We start from the raw sequence: 13,603 nt of genomic DNA, 5'->3' as shown, positions 1-13,603 counted from the left end.
ACAGCTCAGGGGACAAATTCCTTGCTAAAACAGAGTTTGACCTTATGTATACCAGCAGCAATAACCACTGTCGCAGCAGGATTCCCAGCCATGTTCACTTTTCTGTGCAGGGAGGACTGCTCACACCAATGAAGGTGGCTGCCAAAGTAAGGTGTGCACTGTAAACTTTAGTGGGGGATGATGTGCTGATCTATAAAAGTTTGCAATATCCTTTTATCCAATTGCACAATTATTATTTCTTGCCTATTTTACCACCCCCTCCCTGTCCCTCACTTGTCTCCTGAGTTGAGAAGCACAACAGATCAGGTATTAGGGCACTGGCAAAGCACTTGGGAAACCTGGAGTCAACGTTTGCTTGCCACAGTCCTTTGCCTCTGAGCTGGGAGAACCCTTTAGGGCACGTCTGCACCAGGTGAACTGAGTGCCTGAGAAGTTCTACCTTCTTGTAGGTAACAGCCTTATAAATTAACACAGGGAGAACACGGCATGACTATCTCCCCATTGATTTTGAGCTTGTCTCTTGAAGAGGTTGCCTGGGCTGCTGGGGTGGCTCAGCTGCTTATGAAGCACTTGGTGAACCACTGCGGTTAACAACCCTCATAATTAAGGTAAATTAGCACCAACATAAAAGGTTTTAAATGAAAAATGGTCATATTGGATCATTAAACATCTAGTATCCTTTCTTCATTGGTGGTTGGTAGCAGATGTTTAGAGGTAACTGTATGAGAAAGGCAAGCATGTAATGGTATACTGTTCCCTGGTGTACTTGCCAGGCTGTGGGTTCCTGAAAGCTTCCTAAAATCTTGCTGTTTAATAGCACTTAATAGATCTGTCCGCGACTTTGTCAAATCATTTTTCGAAATCTATTTTTGGCTTCCACAGGACTGTTGGCAGCAAGCTCTAGAATTTAACTATGCATTTGATGCAGCGTTTCCTTTTGTTAGCTTTGAATCTGCCACCTCATAACTTTATTTTATGCCATTTCTTCTGCATAATCCTGCCATCTGACCAAACTGCATGGAAGTCTTTCTTCAGCCACCAAGAAACTTTTCCAGCTAGTGTCTGATCTATAGTTGCACACCTGCACAACCGTTGTGGTTATGTGTATGTGTCAAGGGGAGGTTGTTTTCCACTTAACCAAGTCCGTACCAATGTAACTCCCAAATTTAAATTCCATTACAATACCCTGAATAGGTCTGCCATTGATTTAACTCTTCTCTCTTCTTGGAAGTGAAAGCTTTGCCAATGTAAAGCACTGATACATTAGTGTGACCACGCTCACTCAGTGAGCAGATGTAGTCGAAAGAGCATGTCTTTCAGCCACCGCTTTGTTACAAAAGCTTTTCCAGTACCAGTGACTTTTACCAGGGAGTTGTATCTGCTGTGGAGATGGCGTGTTGTCAAGGCTTCGCTCTGTACCAGCCAGTAACCCAAAGGCAGAAAACAGGGCTTTACTGCAAAAGTGACACCAGCAAGGCGGCCCATCTCTTTGCTGTCCTGACCGGTATGTAGGCAAACAGAAGTCTTCAAGTGATCCTGCCTTTGGGGCTAAACCAGCCTGACAGGATGCAAAGCTGTCCCTCAAGTCATTTGAAAGAAAAAGCACAAATATTCACAGAATCACAGAATGGTCAGGGTTGGAAGGGACCTCTGGAGATCATCTAGTCCGACCCCCCTGCCAGAGCAGGGTCACCTACAGCAGTTCACCTATAGCAGTTCACCTCATTCTCATGAGGTCCCTTCCTATACTAAGGAGTGTCCCAGCCCAATAAGTGTACTAACGACTTGATGTTCACTGAAGACCTGTACCTATGATTTGCATAAAGATTTATGTCCCCAAGACCGTGTCTGACAGTCTGATAAAAAACTTGATTTTTCAGGAACCTTTGAGTTTCTATTAAAAGCAGTGAGAGAGATTGTGAGTTCTGTTCATTTGAAATTCAAGCCGTTTACTCAGAAGTCTAAATATGGAGTTGGACTTTTATTTTATGATATATTGGCCTTTGTCTTGGGCTGCCATAAAGCAAACATCATAAGCTAACAACTGGCATAAAATTTTCAGTTACTTTCTAAATGTTACAGCAGCAGAGAACAAAGTAGAATTACCAAAGGGTCAAAGGCATAGATTAGAAACATCATTAAGAAATGGTAAGAATTACTGATAAGTTTTAGTGTCTTTGTTTTATTACTTCCCTGTCTCAGTCAGGTCTGCAAACTCACTGATTCACGTTTAATTGAACAACAGCTTCATTGTGAAACCTGCCATTCTTAGCTCCAGTATAGAAAATATCTTTAAAAACACCACCCCCGCTTTCTAACATTGTACAGACAAAGAATTGCAGCTCGTCTGCCATAGGATATACACTAGAAGTGGCGTCATCTTTCTTAAGTCTCATTTTCTCCTTCATACGTGGTGTGACAAACAGCAGTCCGGGGACCTGTGTGCTGCACGTGCCTCTGTGTGGACAGGCTGCCTTGCTGACAGCCTACAACGGGCCCTCTCCTTCCCCCACCACTCTCCCACTCTCCGTGCACCTCGTGCGTGTGCCTCAGTCACGACCAACCTCCTCTGGGCCGGTGTGCCGTAGCTGCAGAGTAGGGCAAGGCAGGTGATGCTGTGTGGAGGTGTGTACGGGTGACCTTCACTTGGAGTTCCCGAAGCCCTGCCCACGCTCTGGGTTGTGCACAAGCAGACACACCTCCCTCCCGCTTCCCTGAAAACAGCTCAAAATGAAGTGTGATCTGCTTCCTTTAGCCATGGGCTATTGCGTGCTGCAACATTCACTACATGTGATCAGTGGTATATATTTGATTGCTCTTGTATAAATAAAAAAGGATTAGGTGGCTCAGAGCATTTAGCCCGTATTTCACCGCTTTGCTTGTGACGCTGAACTGGGTAGGACTGCAAAAAGAAAACAACAGAGCTTGTGAAAGCCCTGGTGTTGACATAGTTTTGTCAGAAAAAAAAATTTTGTGTCTGGGTAACTAATTTCCTTTTGAGGGTTGCGTTCCTTTGGTGCTCTTAGTTGTGGCTGCCACTGCTGTACTGGCAAGCCCCATCTCGAGCAGATCACGCAATGCAGGGATGATAGGGTGTACAGTCCAGCTCGGCGGTGACTCAGGCTGTATGGTGCTGGCAGCTACTCAATCTAGGTAGTAGTCTGATGACCTTGGTGCAACTCCTAGGAGTGGTATGCATCTATTGCAAAGTCTAGGCTTGAGGAGAACACACGAGAGGCCTCTGACCTGCCTCTAATTTAGGATTTTTAATCAGGAGGATACTGCAGCCGTGTGCGCAGTGTTCGTTCACCTCAGCATATTTCAGTTCCAACATATAGGGCACAGTGCAGTGGAAGATGCAGTGGTTTGGAAGAGAGTGGATGGTCCCTTAGGTCAGATGAGAGATGCAAGCATGTACGCAGGATGCCCCATGCTATGTAATATGCCCCTTTATCTGCCTTAGACCATGTGGGATTTCACAGGTCTAGTGTCACCATAAAGTTAACTCACTGGAGAGATCTAAATTGACTTAACCAAGGCTAAAAGTGACAGTTCAGCACAGATAAGCCCTTCGTTTTTAAGTTGGTTATGTACATTAGATCAGCCTGCGTGAGTCACAGCGTCTGACCTGAACAGCCCATTCCACTACCTGGGCAAGGATTTGTCTGGCTCTGACATTTTTTTGCTGTTTTTAAACTCCTCGTACAGTCAAGTCTACTAGAAGGAGGCTCATTCCTCCTGCTCTCAGTTTTGACCTTTAGTCATTTTACTTTCAGCCAAAATTGCTGAAAGTCCTTTCCTCCCAATCTGTGCAGTAAAGATTATGAAAAGCTAATGAGAAAAGCTAAAACTCATTTGCTCAGAAAGAACAATTCTAACTCTGTCCTGTGAAAAATGAGAAAATGAAGCAAATGTAATGCATTTGTCATAGACTCAGTTGAATATGCTGTGTTTTATTCAGCTTCATGTAAGGGTACTATAATAAAGGTCAAGGCATAAGTCCCTGACAGGTTAATGAGGACTCCAACATTGTTTCTACAGGGCTTGTCAGAGCACTGTAGTTTTCCAGATAGAGAACTGGCAGCCTGAGGAGAGGTCTGGGCCCAAGGGATCCTGGTATATATATATCCCATCCTGGGATGGGTGGATACCAATGAATGTTGCTAGTGAAGATCATGTCTCCGCAGATCTCTATCTAAAGACTGTGCTCAGCTCTACTGTGGACCCTGAGAGCTTTGGCCAGATGAGTCTATGAATCAGGGGGCCAAACATACTACAACTATCATTTGACTTCTGGGTGTTGTGCCCAGTTCTCTAGTAAACATCTATCTAGTGTGACCAAGGTCAAGTTACTTTTCCCCATCTCTCAGTTTGTGCCTCGGGAAAAGGTAAGAAATACTGGTTCTTGTCCTTAGTATCATGTTAAGATCCAGCACTGGAAAACTTCTTACATATATTCTGAGTGTTACTGATGATCCCAGAATGCTGAGACAGTGCCGCATGGTAAGTGTAGGCCAGTAAGACTCAAATATTCTGTGAGTGAATTATCTGCCTATAGAGGTTCTTCTCCATTCTTCTGTCTTGCTCATTTTTATGCTTTACCCCAATGTATATTTGAATCTCTGCACTGCTCAACCTCACACTGCCATTGGGGCGGGAGAAGAGAAAAGGCTAAATTCATGGCTCATGTAACTGCCTTGAAGCTGCCCACCAGGTTCTCCTTTTGGCTCCTGTGGAGTGCCTGAGGCTGGGACCACCCTGTAAAGCTCACAGGCTTTGGTGTTCCTGCTCCAGCGGCATTGCTGGCACGGCGAGACAGACAAATGGAGCCACTGTATGTCCTCAAAAACCTAGATATAGCAGTGACAATAAGATGTATTTGAGGTTGAGAGAAATTTGCATTCATGCCGGTGTAATAATTTCAGGCCCCTGGAAAGGAATGGGGTTTTCTCTTCCTTTTTTTTTTTGCGCTGCTATAGACCAAAGCTGCATCCCCAAGAAAGCAATGACTATGAATTTGCACAGAAAGGCATGTCTGTCAGAGGGGAAAAGATTATAAAAAAAGTAGTTTGCTAAAAGGAAAATTGGTTTCAATGGAAAACACACATCCAACAAAATGCCTGGAACAATTTGACTGCAGCAAATACCTGACTTTGTGCTTCAGTCAAAGATAAGCTATCAGGCTGACTGAAGAAGTAATGGAATGAAATTATACTGTCTGTGTTGTGCTGGAAGGGCAGAATAAATGATCCCCAGACTTTGCAGTCTCGAAGGGCTGTGGCATTTTCATGAATTTTCTGCGCAGTGTTGCTTGCAGCCAGACAAGACACTTGCTAGCTCTGTCCTCCTGTCTTACCTCTGCTGTTTGGGTCTGTTGCAAAGCCTGATGTGGTAGGGGTAGAAGAAGAGTGCAGTAGGGCTAGATCCACGGAAAACATTTCCAGTAGTGGAAGAAATGTAGTGGAGAGAAAAGCCGCTTTCCTGAATACTTGTGTATGTCTGGGCTTCCCCACTTCTGCTCTTGGCACTTCTTTCAGACAATCCTAAACAAGTCCCTTCTCCTCTCTCTTGAAGGGCTTCTTTACAAAGGAAAACTAAGGAAAAAAGTCATTTAATTGAATTAAAAGCATGAATTTCAAATAGGTAAATCAACAGCATTAAAGTGTAGACCTTTAGGAAGAATTAGGGTGGGCTAAATGAAATGTTTTTCCATTTGCTTTGGAGCTGAAGTATACTGCAGAGAATAAATATACCTTTAAGTTAAAAAGATCACATGGGACTTTAATGTGATTTAATTAAGTTTTTAAAAGTTTTGTCAGCTTGCAAAGTTAATTCAAATTAGGTTTCCAGAGCATCTCCATGTAGACAAACCCATTGTTTCTCCCACTGGTGAAATGGGGACCTTTCTACTTTAGAAAAGCGATGCTGCCGGACTCATTTCATTAATACCTAGAAAGCACTTTGCTCTGTGGCAGGCACGAGGCAAGATGTGTGTAGTTCTCTCTTGTGACTCCAGCAGACGCGGGTTTTGGGCAGCTGCACGTGGCTCTGTGCGAGGCCCCCAGCTGCGCCCCTCTCCCAGACGCCCACTAGCTAACAAGGACGGTGCCGTCACCTGCATGAAGCCGTACCCGAGGTGGCAAAACACTGGTTCTGCTCTTTCTTCTGCCGCCAGCGTCCCATGCACCACACGCACCCACCTGCTAGAAATGAGGCCACAACAATGTATATGCTTTATATCTTCAATGTGCTTTGAAGCCGAGAGGGCAGAGAGGGGTTTGCAGGCCTGCTGTGAGCATCTGATGCGGGTCGCTTTCCTGCACCATTTCCTTATGGGAACTAAACTGCAGTAGACTCCTGGAAACCTGATCCCTGAGAAACGTGGGAGAACTGAAACAGCAGTATCTGTCCAGTGCTTCAGATTTTCAGTTCAGAGGCAGCCCAGGGCCTCCCTGACCTCAAACAAGGCTGTCAGGATAAAGATAGCTCTTCTCAGTCGTAGGCACCCAGTGGGCCTAGGTGGAGGCAAAAGTTACATTAAACAGCCACACTGCTTTCAGAGTCACGAGACCCACTGACATGCATTTTCTAAGAGACTGATGACATTTAAAGCTCTTCAAGTAAACTATTTGCTTTCCATTTATAACAGGATATTCATCCCACTGCTTGTCACGGGAATGAAGCACACTGATCACCATCCCAATGACCAAACGGTTGCCATCTCAAAAATGTTCTTCTGGAGGATAAAATACACATCTTCATTGTTAAATTCTGTCTCATCAGTAATGCTGGGATAGATTCTCTTAGAAAGGTATCAGGTTTAACAGAGCGCCCATCACACCAGCCTTTTTCCATGTGGCATTTTGAATGCAATACAGACCAGGGGCTTTCCTAACTAACCCATTATTCAATTAATTAGCACTTATAAATTAAGTGTGTGCCTAGCAGAGTGCGCCTTTCCATGTGGCAAGCTGCTTCTCACAGTGCAGCAAGGAAGGACTATGAGTCACTGGGTCACCACAGGTGGCACGCAGGCCACCTCAGCCAGTCATCTCAACTGAAAAATGAGATGCAATTCCCACGTACTAGGAGGCTGTGTCCAAAGAAGGATCTCAGAGTTGAAGATTCAGAGCTCTTTATATACTCATGTGTTACAGGCTAGTGTGTTGTTTGGTGGTATTGACATGTGGGTGACTGCTCCAATACCACCATGAGAGTAAGAGGAACTTGTAGCTTGGTACCTCACTCATCAGATACACTAGCATGCGTCCACTGAGGTCTATGGTCCGTTTGTTACTCCACGCACCATGGGACCGCTGATCTGTGGGTCCCCTGAGGCTGACAGTGACTTACATAGCAAGACCAGAAACAGCTTTAAACCATCTTGCTGAACCGTGAGGAAAAGTATCCGCGCAAAGCCCGGTGCAGGCTACAGCTGTTCACGTGTGTGGCTGTGAGACCTGCCCTCACCTCTGTGCAGTTGCTGGCCTCTAAAGCTCACTCGGGTGAACTTGCAGAGGCTGCAGTCACGCCACCAAGCTGGAAGGGAAGGTGGAACGTACCGGATACGAACTGCTTCTCCAAAGTGAGCCACAGATTAGGTTTGGGACTACGCCCAGTTTACTTAGCTGTCAGTGTACTCCCTGGCTTGGGAAATCCCAAGGCGGCAGGCTGCTGGCACCTGGGAGGTCACATCGGTCACTCTGTACTTGCCCTGTTCGTAGGCTCTTTTTCTAAATATTTGCTACTGGCCACAGCTGGAGAAGACATACTGGATTAAATGGACCTTTGGTGCTTCCAGGTGTAGCCAGTCTTATGTTCTTACAGTTGACAAAACCAACTTGTAATAAAACTGGTTAGCTAAGGCCATTTTGGTATTGAATGTTCATTTGTGAAGTGCTTTGAACATCGGGCCATAGTAGCTAATCTTTGATTACCAGTAGTGACTGCTTTTTCAAAAGGAAGTATGGGTGGGGAGAAAAGGGAATTTCTGTTCAGTTCCCAGTCCTGGTTGCCTGGGGAATACTTTTAACATGCAGAAGAACAGATTTGCATGTTGGTATTTTGGGGATGTTTCCCATGAGAAAAAAAAAAAAAAGTGCGACTCAAAACTCTAGCTGACTAGGGGGTCTTGTCATGATTATATCCTCCAAAGGTTTGTGTTATTCAGCTGATAAATAGGGTTTAAATAACAGAAAAACAAAGGTATCGCCTTATGTAAATAATAGCAGCATCACCGCATGCGCTGTCTTCCTCTACCTGTCCCATTGTTAGACCAGCCGTGATGGAGTGGTTTGCTTTTGGTGTTCACTTCCCTCTGCCCGTAACTTGTGGTGTCTTATTCAGCCAGAATCGATAGTTTCTGAGAAATGCCTGATGGGTCTGTGGACACCAGTGACACAAGTGCTCAGCTCCCGTCATGCCTTTGCAGAATGGATCTGCTTTGATGCAGGTCTGGTACAAATGTCCATGTCAAATGTATCCTGACTATCTGAGCAGAAAGGCTGAACTGTGGAAAGTCAAAGCAGATTTTCCAAGGTACACAAGCATCTAAAAATACAAACTGAGGCCCATCCAGCTTTTCAAATCATGCACACAAGTCAGGTTCTTAACTACTACTGATTATAATGAGAAAGACTTCAGTGCTTTTTAAACTCCTTTTAGATGTGTGTCTGCCTCCTTTGTCCTGTACGTGAAAGCCTCTCAGGCTCTGTGACGTGCTGTGGTCCGTGCAGGACTGGTTAAAAGAGAAAAGGGAATTTCAGACTCCAGCATGGTTACCACAGCACCAAATTTACATCAGGGGAATGAAGACAGACAGTTCCCATCACGGCTGCATGATGTCTTTTGTCACAATGACTGGATGTTGAGGACTGGAGAGAGATACTCCAGTCAAAATGTGTTTAACTTATACATGTATTGTGTTACTGTGTTGCAGGTGAGGGTGCAGTGTTGGTCATCGCAGGACATTGCAGTGGAACCAGACAACCCAAATCAAAGCAAAGACCACTAAGAAGCCCCCAGTGGACAGCAGGCTTCCCGGTTTGCAGTCATCTACCTTCAGTCAGTAAGAACTTGGAGTGTGGGCAATGCTGGAGTAGTCTTTAAAATTATCACAAACATCTGTGAGTTGTTTTAGGGAAAGGACCTCCCATGAGGAGAAGGAGAAAGGCCTCTGACAGGCGCTGTAAATCATGTAGCATCCCACTACAGCCCTGACTGAACAATTAAAAGAAGATGTTTAGGAACAAGTTGAACCCTAACTTACCGTTCCCATTGCCAGCTCCCGTGTGGTGCTGCTTAGATAAGTCTTGCTCCTGATGGCTAAAGATAGAAATGTTTTTACATTCTGATTTTGTTTTTCTTTTTAAACTCTTATTAGAGCAGGCCTCAAAATAGTTTTGGAGTTTATTTAGTTCTCGTTCTTCGGCTTGGTTTCGTGCTGGACGTCCCAGACTGGCTGGCCCTGGAGACAGCAGAGCTCTAACTCGGGCAGCTGAGCAGGCTGGTGCCCAAATACAACCTGCCATCAGAAACCCCTCACGAACCATGGTTAGGAGAGTGAGGACTTGTGACCTTGCTGCTGAGACAGGAAACTAATGATGGCCTGTTTTAATGGTGCATAGTGCTGCTGTATCCAGTAGAAGCCGAATGGGAACCTTTTTGTTTGGAGCAGCAGGGGTGAAGCCAGGTCAGTCCCCCACACTTGCAGCTGCTGGCTGCATTGAGAGCTCGTGTAGCTGCCTGAGCTCCGTGGCTGCGTACCAGGAAGCTGGCTGCCACTCCAGTGAGGGCTCCAGGTGCCCGTTGTCACAAAACATGTGCTCTTCTTGCCAGCTTCATCGCTAGTTCCTGGGTAACGCTTCTTCCCTGTGTGGTGGTCACTTCCAGATGTGCCAAGGAAAACGAGGTGGATTTCATGCAAGAAAGTATTTTCATACTATTTTCAGTGAGGAGATGAGAGTCATTTTTCCTGCATCAGCCAAAAAGAGAAATTCTGGCAAGATGGTTTGACTTCTGCCGCCTTCACAAGTTGCCTTTGCCTCCATCAGAACAGTGTTGATAGCTGGCAGGTTTCACTACTGGTGGCTGTGCTCAGACAGAGGAACTCTATACCATCCAGCAGCAGTATTTATCCCAGTTATTAAACACCAAGCACACAGCATGTTGTCTCTATCACATCCCCCTTTTCTGTCCCCATCTGCCAGCCAGGTCACCCCGGAAACGATCCCTTGTCCTGCACCTAGCCTCCAGTTCAACATGAAGTGAATCTTTCCTCAATCACTGAGTGGATAGGCCTTCTCCTGCCAGGACTGCTCAAAAACTTATATCAATTGGTCATTGTTGCAGGGAAAAATGGCTCAGCTCACGTAGGTTAAGCCAAATCAGGATTTAAATGGTTTATTGATTTATTAAGGACACGTAATTAGCTGACAATCAGTGAACTATACATTCAGGATCTATGTCAGCAATACAACAGTTCAACCGCAATGTTAGACGTTTAGGAAACACTAATAAGTTCCTGCAACTTCCTAAACGCACTTCTGTAACTAATGCCCAGAAGTTCTTATCTCACACACGCAGGCACCCACCCCTCTCTCACTGGCAGGGGGGGTCACTTCAGGGAGCAGGGGTCCCCCCACTTACACCCCGCTCCCACTGTGGGATTGTGGCCACTCCAGCTCTAGGGGTGCCCACACTACTCCCTGCAATCAGCTAATGCACCTGCCGGTGGGAAGGCACACACACCCGGCATGTGGGTCCCTACGTGCTGCACCCCACAGGGTCAGGCCCCGCACTGGGTGCCCACTGCTGAGCACTGGGTGCTGACTGCTGACGGTGTCTCATGGATGGGGAAGCTGCTGCGTGTGGTCTCGGCAGAGGTCATGATGTGCCAGACTGGGTTTTGACTGCTGCTCTGGTACCACACCGAGGCCTCTCCCTGCTCCGTTACAAATTGTTGTGCTTCTTTATACAGCTTTTCAGGCCAACCCATTCAAAATTGTCTTCGCCATTCCCTGGTTGCTGTTTAATCCAGCTCATGGCTGCCACCCTCTTTAGCGTGATCAGTTGAGGACTGATGGTTATTTCCCTCTTCAGCAAGATCAGTTTCGGGCAAATGCCCTCTCAGACATTTTTGGGTTCTCCATCCGCACATGCTGTTTACACTCATCTATCTTAACAGCTGTTGTTTTCTGCCTCATTTTGCCAAGGGTGAGCTGTGCAGGCACCGCCACACGTTACGTTACACAACTATCAAACTGATACTAAAGAAAAGAATACTGACTCCATGGCTGGATTTGGGGGGAGGTTATTTCTATAAATATTTACTTTCTCAGTGCCTACAAGTTGACTTTTTTTTCAACTTGGTTACCTCAGCTTGCATAGCTACATGCAATTAATCTGTTTGAATGCAGTCATTGTGCTCAGAGGATCAACCCCATATGTCTATAAACCTAATCCCCAGTGACCCCACATCTGGGAGGAGGGACAAGGAGGGGAAGAGGAATACTAGAAAGCTATTTTTGTCATACCGTGTTCCGGGAGACTACAGACCCTGCGTGAGCCAGTGCAACCTGCAGCAGCCCCTGAGCGGGCGCTGTTTCTTCTCAACCTCCCAGGCAGAAAATCAGAGGACAGTCCCAAAGGCGGGTCAGGGAAGCTGTCGTGGGGACCACACTCTCCTCGCAGGGATGCTGAGGGCAGTTCCCGAGGGTTGCCCCTCTCCCCTTCGAGGCCCTTTGCAACTCCCAGAGGGGTGTAAAATGCCCGTGTATGCCGTCCGGCCCCTCGCTCGCAGGCTGCAAGGCCGCGGCAGCTCTCATCACCCGTTTTGTTCCTCACCCTCGCTCACCTGCCGTGCGTGACGCAGGCTGGGTGCCAGGCTCTCGAGCTGCTGCCCTTTTCCAGCTCCCGGGCACGCCAGCCCGAGGAGGCCCAGCCCCGCTCGTCTGCCATGGCAGCCCACGAATAGTAACTACTTGGGGCCATTTTGCACACTTCTGTCACCCTTGTAATTAACACTCAGTCCCACAGTCTGCGAGAGTCCCTCCTCCCCCTCGCACCCCCCCGCCCCTCTCCCTTTCCTCTGCTGCCTATTGTAGCATCATCCACGGCCACCTTCAGAGATGTTTCTAGATCACGCGTCACCCAAAGTTCCTGCGTGTGACCGTCAGCTGAACCGTCTCATTTTCCCCCACCAATGGCACTCATGGGCAGAATAGTCACCAGGCTGGACAAATGCTCGCTTCGTTTTGCTCTGCGATGAGCCCTTCTCTTTTGCCGCTACATCAAAAGTAATCATCCACCCTCCTGCCCTGTAGTCAGATACTACCTCTGTTTGCCCTAGGGGCTTTCTCCCAGTCCCGCAAGGCAGGAGACCCAAAGGAAGCTGGGATCTCACTAGTGGCTGTGCCCAAACCCACCGGAGAAAATCAGACTGCTCTTCATAGAATCATAGAATTGTTGAGGTTGGAAGGGACCTTTAAGATCATCAAGTCCAACCAAGATCATCAACTCTTCACCTGCTAACTCCTTGGGGCAGTGAGATAACCCTCTAATAGCTTCCATCTTGCAGGTTGTTCCTTCCCAGGTGCTGCTGCGCAGCTTCCCCCTGCACTATCCTTCGTCCCGCAGCTAATCTGCTGGACATGGATAGCTTTGCACATTTTGTTCTTGGCAGTTTCAAACGTTGCCTCAGGCCCTTATCGCGTTAAAAAATCAGATCATATAGTGGCGGCCTTAGAGACGGCCTGATTGATATCTGAGCAGCCAAACAAACAGTGAATTTGAATGAAATTTGGCACCCCATTTGCCTATGGGAGCTGCTGATTCCGAGAGGGTAATTCACCGACGTCAAGTAAAGTGTGTGTCCTGAGCGTGCACGGGACTGAGGCTTCGGGTGTGCAGAAGAGTTTGCAGGAACAGTGTGCGACCCACCTGAAGGGCCTTTTCTCCATTGCAGATCCTGCACGCCCCAGCCTGTGCAGCCATGGCGATTTGGTACCGCCGGCCACGGCCAACCCAACAGGACCTCTCTGTGTATTTATACAGAAGTACAGAAGCTTGCAAGAAGAGGAGAGAGTTTCCCAGTGATCCTTAAACAAACACTGATGAAGCCAGGAGCTCCTGCAGCTCAGCTTCCACCAGCACCACTAGAGCTTGTAGCAGCAGTGAGAACGTGCTCAGAGGAAGATGATGTCTCCAGGTGGCCATTTACTGTGTAATCATGATACGGTTATTCAGATAGTCTCTAGCCGCTTTCTCCAAACGTGTTCTCTGTGGTCTTCAGGAACAATGCTGTGGGGGAATGGACTCCCATTCAACACTGATTTGAAGGTCACCATGACCCTGCCTGCATATCCCATACCTGTTTAATTTGGGCTGACCCCACTGCTCGGGCAGAAGGCAAGGAGAGGAGGGCTGCACTGACTGCTGCTGTTGCGTGTGCCCTGGACTGACCTGTGCGGTCTTTTCCTCTGCAGAGTAGATGAGCTGAGTCCTGGCCCGTGGCACAGCACCCAAGGGTGGGCTGTCTGGTGAGCAGACCTCACACGTGGGTGACACCACCGCGCACCCACATGTTATTCCTGACCTGCTGCCC

This window comes from Vanellus vanellus, assembly GCF_965231255.1.
Source record: "Vanellus vanellus genome assembly, chromosome: 1".
In the NCBI taxonomy this organism is placed as follows: domain Eukaryota; kingdom Metazoa; phylum Chordata; class Aves; order Charadriiformes; family Charadriidae; genus Vanellus; species Vanellus vanellus.
Note: the sequence above shows the minus strand (reverse complement) of the source record.